Source organism: Neomonachus schauinslandi, chromosome 4 (assembly GCF_002201575.2).
Source record: "Neomonachus schauinslandi chromosome 4, ASM220157v2, whole genome shotgun sequence".
Classification (NCBI taxonomy): domain Eukaryota; kingdom Metazoa; phylum Chordata; class Mammalia; order Carnivora; family Phocidae; genus Neomonachus; species Neomonachus schauinslandi.
The window spans coordinates 15074975-15081986 of NC_058406.1; the positions used below are offsets into that span (position 1 = coordinate 15074975).

Below are 7012 nucleotides of genomic sequence, written 5' to 3' on the forward strand. Positions count from 1 at the left end.
ACTGGTCTAACTCCTTTATTTTAGAGAAAGGGAAACTGATGCCCAGAGCATTTATATGATTAATCCAAGATAACACCTCTAAAAAATGGAAAAGCCAAACTCAAATCCAGATTTTTTTTTTTTTTTTTTTTTACTACAAATCAGGTACACTTCTCAATACATCAAGCTAAATTTACTTGTATTTCAAGGCTAGTTTCCAAGCCAAAAATCTAGTTATCAGAAGAGCAGGGAGGTATTATGAGATGAGTGGGAAGGAGACCAGAAGACCAGAGCTGAAACATTATCTTCTCATACTCTAATTCCTGGGATTATGGTGCAGAAGATACTTTGAATCTATGGCAATTGTGTTTTGACTGCCATGTTGTAGACTACCTCCTCTAACTTCTCTGCTCCTGCTAAAAACTTGAAACGTGACTGAAATCCATTTACTCAAGTTCTACGCAGCAGCAACAGCAATGGAATTGGGAAAAGTCAGCTGGCAGGAGAAAGCTCTGTAAACCTCGGGTAATTCTTACCCATCCTTCTAATGTAGTTCAGATGTCAATTTCTTCTAGGAAGCCCTAATTCCTCCTTCCTCCAGGCTAAGCTCTTACAGCAGAGTTATCATCACACTTGCTTTGTGATATTCTGTCACTTACCTGTCGGGACCAAGTTCTTTGAGGATAAAAGCTTTTCTTTTCATTTAAGATTTTATTTATTTCACAGAGAGAAAGAGCACAAGTAAGGGGAGCGGCAGGCAGAGGGAGAGGGAGAAGCAGGCTCCCTGCTGAGCAGAGAGCCCAATGTGGGGCTCGATCCCAGGACCCTGGGATCATGACCTGAGCCAAAGGCAGATGTTTAACCAACTGAGCCACTCAGGTACCTGGAGGGCAAAAGCTTTTTAACCCTACACCAAGCGCTGAGTTTGGCACACAGTACATGCTCAATAAACGAACAAATCAATTTTAAAACTTGCCACTTACACTGAAGCTCCAATATAAATGGCTAAAACATAGCAATCTTATTATGATTTAAAACATGGTTTTCAGGAGCACCTGGGTGGCTCAGTCAGTTAAGCATCTGCCTTCAGCTCAGGTCAGGATCCCAGGATCCTCCCTCTCCCTCTGCCCCTCCCCCAAGTTGTGCTCATGCTTTCTCTCTCAAATAAATAAAATCTTAAAAACAAAAAAACACGGTTTTCAAATGTTTTTTAACAGCAGACCTTTTTGTAAAAATCTTTTCAGAAACCCCAATGTGGAAAAGCAACATATCAGTACTTCGGTGGTTTAATCTCACAGTTTGACAAAAATACCTCACTTTAAGACCAGTAAGCCTAGGACAGAGAGTAACAGAGCAGAAGCAAGCGCCAATGTGACTCAGGCACCTAAGTAACATTCTTCCTTCCGTATCTTCATCTTGCATCAGTCTCCCCCTCTCCTTCCTAGGAAAGGATCTGCCCTTAAGAGCACACATCCATGTGCTCTGTTGATGGTGGGGCTTAGGAGTAGACAGACTGGGGCTGCTTCATGAGCTTTAGAGTTCTGGTTGCTAGTTACAACAGTATTTTGCTGGAAGCCTTGCTAACTTCTGAACAAGCAGAAACATGCACTGAATTAAATGTGCGGGCCTATTCTATAAGTCTCAATGAGATAAAGATAACCTACATGTCTTATAGTATGTGGCTATGAACGAATTAAAACAAGATACAGTATCATGGCGTTCTAGATGACTCCACAGAGCCTCTTTACTGCATACAGACCTTCCCCTAGCTACCTCCCACTCTTATATGCAGATTTGGTAAGAAGCAACGAGACATAATAGAAAGGACATTCATGAGCTTTGGAGCCAGTCATACCAGAGTCTGAACTGCGGACCACCACTTACTAGATGGACAACCTTAGGAACATTACTTCTCTGCTCTTCAGTTTCCTCATCTGTAAAATAGAAATAGTACCTACCTCATTAGGATTGTGAAAATTAAGTAAAATCATGCATGTATGGTACCTAGAACAAGAGGCATTCAATAAATGAATACTATTATTAATATTATGCAGATTTAGCTCTGGTCAAGAGACAAAAAAGAGGAAAACAAATGTTTTTGGCTTCAACCTATAAAATTGAAAATCAACAGAGAAAACAAAAAAAAAATTTTTTAAAAGAAAGAAAATTAAATACAAAAAACACCCTCAATGGGCATACTTGTTTTTATACCCAAGACAAAATAGCTGAGGACACACGTCATTTTCTGGTTGCCACAGGCCTTTACCAAACTTAGTTCCTTCAAAGAACCCACTGCCCTGATTTTCTTAACCAAATTGGCTGCCCCAAAACAGTAACTAGACTCCCCAGAAGTGTCAGCAGCTCTGAGAGAAATTACACCCTGAAGTCTTTCCATATAAATAGAACACTGTGTATTCATAACAGACTGCAAAATTGTTCTAAGTCAGAACTATTCGGGCACCCAAATTCAAACTCATTTATCTTTAATTATCTGAAAGGTAAGCAGTTTCCATCCAAAGGGCTAGGCTTTTAATAGGAGCCCAAGAACCCCCTGAAAATGTAAGCAACAGTTTTCTGTGGAGAGGGTCTATAAGCTTTCATCAAAATGTCAAAGTTGTTACCCAGAAAAGGTTAAGCTCTTTTAAGATGCTCAACAGAGGGGCGCCTGGGTGGCTCAGTTGGTTGAGCGACTGCCTTCGGCTCAGGTCATGATCCTGGAGTCCCGGGATCGAGTCCCGCATCGGGCTCCCTGCTCAGCGGGGAGTCCGCTTCTCCCTCTGACCCTCCCCCCTCTTGTACTCTCTTTCATTCTCTCTCTCAAATAAATAAATAAAATCTTTAAAAAAAAAAAAAAAAGATGCTCAACAGAGCTTCTGAAAAGTTCATACTGGGAAGCTGAGGAGAGCATTATCTCAAGGCAAGTATCTTTAAGTGCCAATTTCATAAACTATTCATACTAGATTATGTTATAAAAATTCTAAGCATATTCCTCCCTCACCAGTAGCACTTTTCACAGCAGGGTTTATCGTCTTTCATCCCCCACCATCCCTGCCACCCTCCATCATGTCCCATTCCTTGCCAGGCTCCATTCCCTGCCTCTTTGCAGTCAAAATCCTCTGCTTAAAATGGCTTTATGAGCCTGCCATGCAATAATGATGCCCAGAGGCAGATTCCAGTTTATATTCCAATTCATTATTGCCAACATTCCCCTTCATTTCTGATTTGTCACTTGAACACTAAGTACAAATGAAGGACACTGTCAGGTCAATCTCCTTTCAGTATTTTTATAAACTTAAAGTACTATACGAATTTATTAATTAAATTCAAACACAACTGCACTGATATATTTTGAGGAACTGGAGATTTAACCAAGCCATAGAAAAATCAACTCCAGCCTTGCACTCCAGTCTCCAAGCTTCGGGTCTATCAACTTATCACATGATGACCACTTTCATCAAACAAATGCAAATTCCCACACTCCCTCAGGGTAGAAAAGCAGACTTGCTCTGTTTCAATCCATTTTAACCAATTCCCCATTACCACTGGTAACATTTCATCATTAGTACATTCTAATGAAATCTGTAACCTATACCTCATTTACTATACAAACTTTTAGATTTTACTAATTGAAACCTTTCAGTGAGTAAAGCAGTAAGATAACAGAATTGTGAAATACATCAAGAATTTTAATTTCTTCTATGACATGAGACAAAGTAAAAACTTAAAGCCACATAAAAACCAACTATCCCATATGACTACAAACAGATGTAAGAAATCATCTCCACTGGAAATTACACCTTAAATTTATGCCCTTTAACAACTGTTGCAATACTAATAACTACTTCCGTGTTGCAGCCAACTCAGAGCTTTTATAAATCCTTCCTTTGTGAAATGCATTAAGAAAAAGCACACCTGAAACACTTAAGTCACAACTCACAACTCTTTGTGTCCAAATAAAGCCACCAAATGCACCAAGCACTGGTCCTCACTTATCACTTTGTACACCAAGAACACACACTATGGGCTTCCTTTCAATGCTTAATTGCCAAAATAGCTCCAAAACACAGGTAATGAAAAATCTACTTGGTGGCACAGTACATAAACTTATAGCCCTAACCAAGTATGGGCAATCAAAACCAAAAAAAAAAAAAAGACAAATGAGAAAAGAATTCAAACTCACAAAGCATTAAGTGAAGATATGCTTAAGAGATCCAGCACTGAACTCCACCTTGAAGTAGGCAAATCGGCCAACACTTCTCCCCCCAAAGTAAAGCAACTAGGGATACTGATCAAAACCAACCAAATTTTCCATGAGCAACACTAAGGTATCACTAAGCATTCTCATCTATGAAAAATTCTTAATTGAACAGAATCATGCATAATAAAAACATTATGAAATCAGTACACACATCACACTGGAATGGAATTTATCTTTACTCTGCGACACACCACCTGGATTGAATAACAATATTTAAAGAACAGAGAAAATGACACTTGACAGAAACCAAAAGATGACCCGAAATGACTCTAGAAGGGAGATATCTTTCCCTTCTCAAAGTAATCGATACAGACAGGAATCAAACTACAGACTGTGAAATCATCCGTGGACTTCATGGCAGTTATTTGCTCAAACACCCTACTCTCTCTGGAAGTCAAACACAAAATGACACAAATACAAAAACACAACACATCTAACATCCAATGGTTATTTATTGATTTACACAAATACAACGGATGGGGGGAGGGAAAGGTGCATGATGAAATATTATTCTCAGGTAGGTAATACCTTTCTAAATCTCCGTGGAATTCATGAATTCAACGTTTTACCTTCACCGGCTAGTTTCTGACTAAAATACCTGGTCATCAAGTCTTTTCAATCAAAGCTGCCCAAAAAATTCTACAATCGAGCAAACATGAAATTAGATACATTCAATACTAGACTCTCCTCCAGAAGCCCTGATCTCCTCTAGACATCAGGCCTACGAAGAGAAAATTAAAGCCTTTAAAAATATCCATCATAACACAAGCCTTCCCAGAAGCGAGACTTTTGGGGGTGATGGGTAATGTCAGTTAACTTCCTCTTCCTTTAAAAAGGTCAAAGACAGGGAAGCGTCCGGTGTAACATTTCCTCCTCAGATCGCGTTCCACAAGCAACCTAACTCCCCCATCGCTAAACATTAGCCACAGGGGGTGCTTTCTGTACATTTTCACCATAGATTTAAAATCCGACTTACCTCAGACACGAACTGAGCTTAGTTTCAAACAGGAAATTTACCATTAAAGTTTATTATGTACTAATAATAATTAGGGAAGCCCACCCGGCCCTGCTGCAGGGGGGGGGGGGAGGAGGAGGAGGAGGAGGAGGAGGAGGGTGTAGTCCTCACAACAATCAGAAAAGCCTTCCCTGCAGGGCTGGTCCCAGGCACCAGCAAATTCGGCCTAATAAAGGGGGGCGGGGGGAGGCGAAGAGGGGGGGAAGGGTCCCCCAGCTCTAAAAGGGAAGGGCTGCAGAGGCCAGGCCCAGCAGAGCTAGTTTTCACACTACTGCAGAGGATCCCGGGGTCCCCCGCAGGGCTGCTGCCGCCGGAGCACCCCGAAAGCTCCGGCCGAGCCGGCCGCGGGGGCTCGAGCAGCAGCCCCTTCCCCGGCTGAGCTGTGGCGGCCGGCAGGAGGGTCCCTGGGGAGCCACGGCCCCCCCCCCCCCCCCCCGGGCTGCGGCGAGATGCCGAAGGGCCGGCAGGAAGGTGAAAAGGATACTGTTGGGGCGCCTGGGTCTGGAGGGCCCTGATGTTCGGGTGAGGAGGGGCCGCTGCCGCTGCCGCCGCCGCCGCCGCCGCCGCCGCTGCTGCCGCCGGGTGAGGAGGCGGTACCGCTGCCGCCGCCGCCGCCGCCGCTCCGGTGCCGGGTCCGGTTCCTGCTGCAGCCGCTGAGCCTGATTTCAGAGCCGGTTTCTGCGGTAAACTCATGGCAAAGCGAAGCCACCAACCCCCCCAGAGCGGGACCGGGCGCGCCGGGGTGCAGGGGCCGGGGGCAGCGGGGGGGCGGGATGGGGGCAGACCCGGGGAGGCGGCGGGAGCGGGGGGCCGGGGGAAGGCTGGGAGGAGGAGGAGGAGGGGGCCGGGGCCGGTCACACACGCCCGCCGCCGCCGCCGCCGCCGCCGCCGCCGGCAGCAGCAGCCGCCCCGCGGGCCAGCACCACCGGCTGCCGGTCTCCGTGACAACGCGACCCCAGGGGGGGGGCCGGACCCGGCGGGGACAGGAGGCGGAGAGACCGGACCTTTCACGGCAATATCCTCATGGGCCGGCGGCGGGGGGTCTTTATCCCCCTCCCCGGGGGAAGCGGCGCCCTTCTCGGTAGCGGGGCTCAGGCGATGCCGGCGGATTTTCTTCACTCAACGAGCAGAGCATCCAACATGGCGCTGCGGCCGCCTCCAGCAGTCCGGCAGGACGGCCGCTCGGAAAACTTCGGGCCTTTTCGGAGCGGCTCGGCAGGCCGAGAGTGGGAAGCGCCTTCGGCTCTTTCCGGAGACTGCGAGCGGTCGGGATTCTTCGGAGACGGTCGGGGGCGTCTTCGGCCGCCGTTCGGGAGAGCTCTGGGGCTGACTCGCCTCCTCGGGAAAGATCGGCGAGGGGGGCTTTCCAGGCTCGCTGCGGCGGGGGTGCGGGGTGGAGGCAGAGACCAAAGGCGAGGTCCGCCAGAGCCCTCCCCTGCCGCCCGGCCTCCAAGAACAATGGCAACGGCCCTGGAGCCTGCGGTCCGCAGAGCCCTGCCCGCAGGGGCGGGAGGCGGTGAGGCGAGAAACCTCGGTTACAGTGGAAGGAACCGCTTAACCAGAGTGAAACCGCTGGAAAGAAACCCGCTGCGTGCATCTATTAGCATAATAAATAGCACTCGCCTGCCCCTAAGGCAGTTCTCATCCATTGTGTCGACACTTCGCCCTCCTACACTCCAAGAGGTGAGTGGAATGAGGAACCTCACTTCCAGAGCACCCTAAAGCCCGGAGAAGAAAAGTGACTGGCCCAAGGTCATCCA

The 7012-nt window shown here is 46.9% G+C and overlaps 1 protein-coding gene across 1 annotated transcript in view; it reads right to left on the bottom strand.

Annotated features, from left to right (window-relative positions):
• Nucleotides 1-6354, bottom strand: part of EIF4G3 (eukaryotic translation initiation factor 4 gamma 3) — a 339888-nt gene extending 333534 nt beyond the window's left edge. The window contains exons 1-2 of the mRNA XM_044914402.1: nucleotides 6257-6354; nucleotides 5737-5911 (exon numbers count right to left, since the gene is read on the bottom strand). The gene's annotated coding sequence lies outside the window, so the exon portion shown is untranslated. The remainder of the gene's footprint in view (nucleotides 1-5736; nucleotides 5912-6256) is intronic.
• Between the last annotated feature and the right edge of the window lie 658 nt (nucleotides 6355-7012).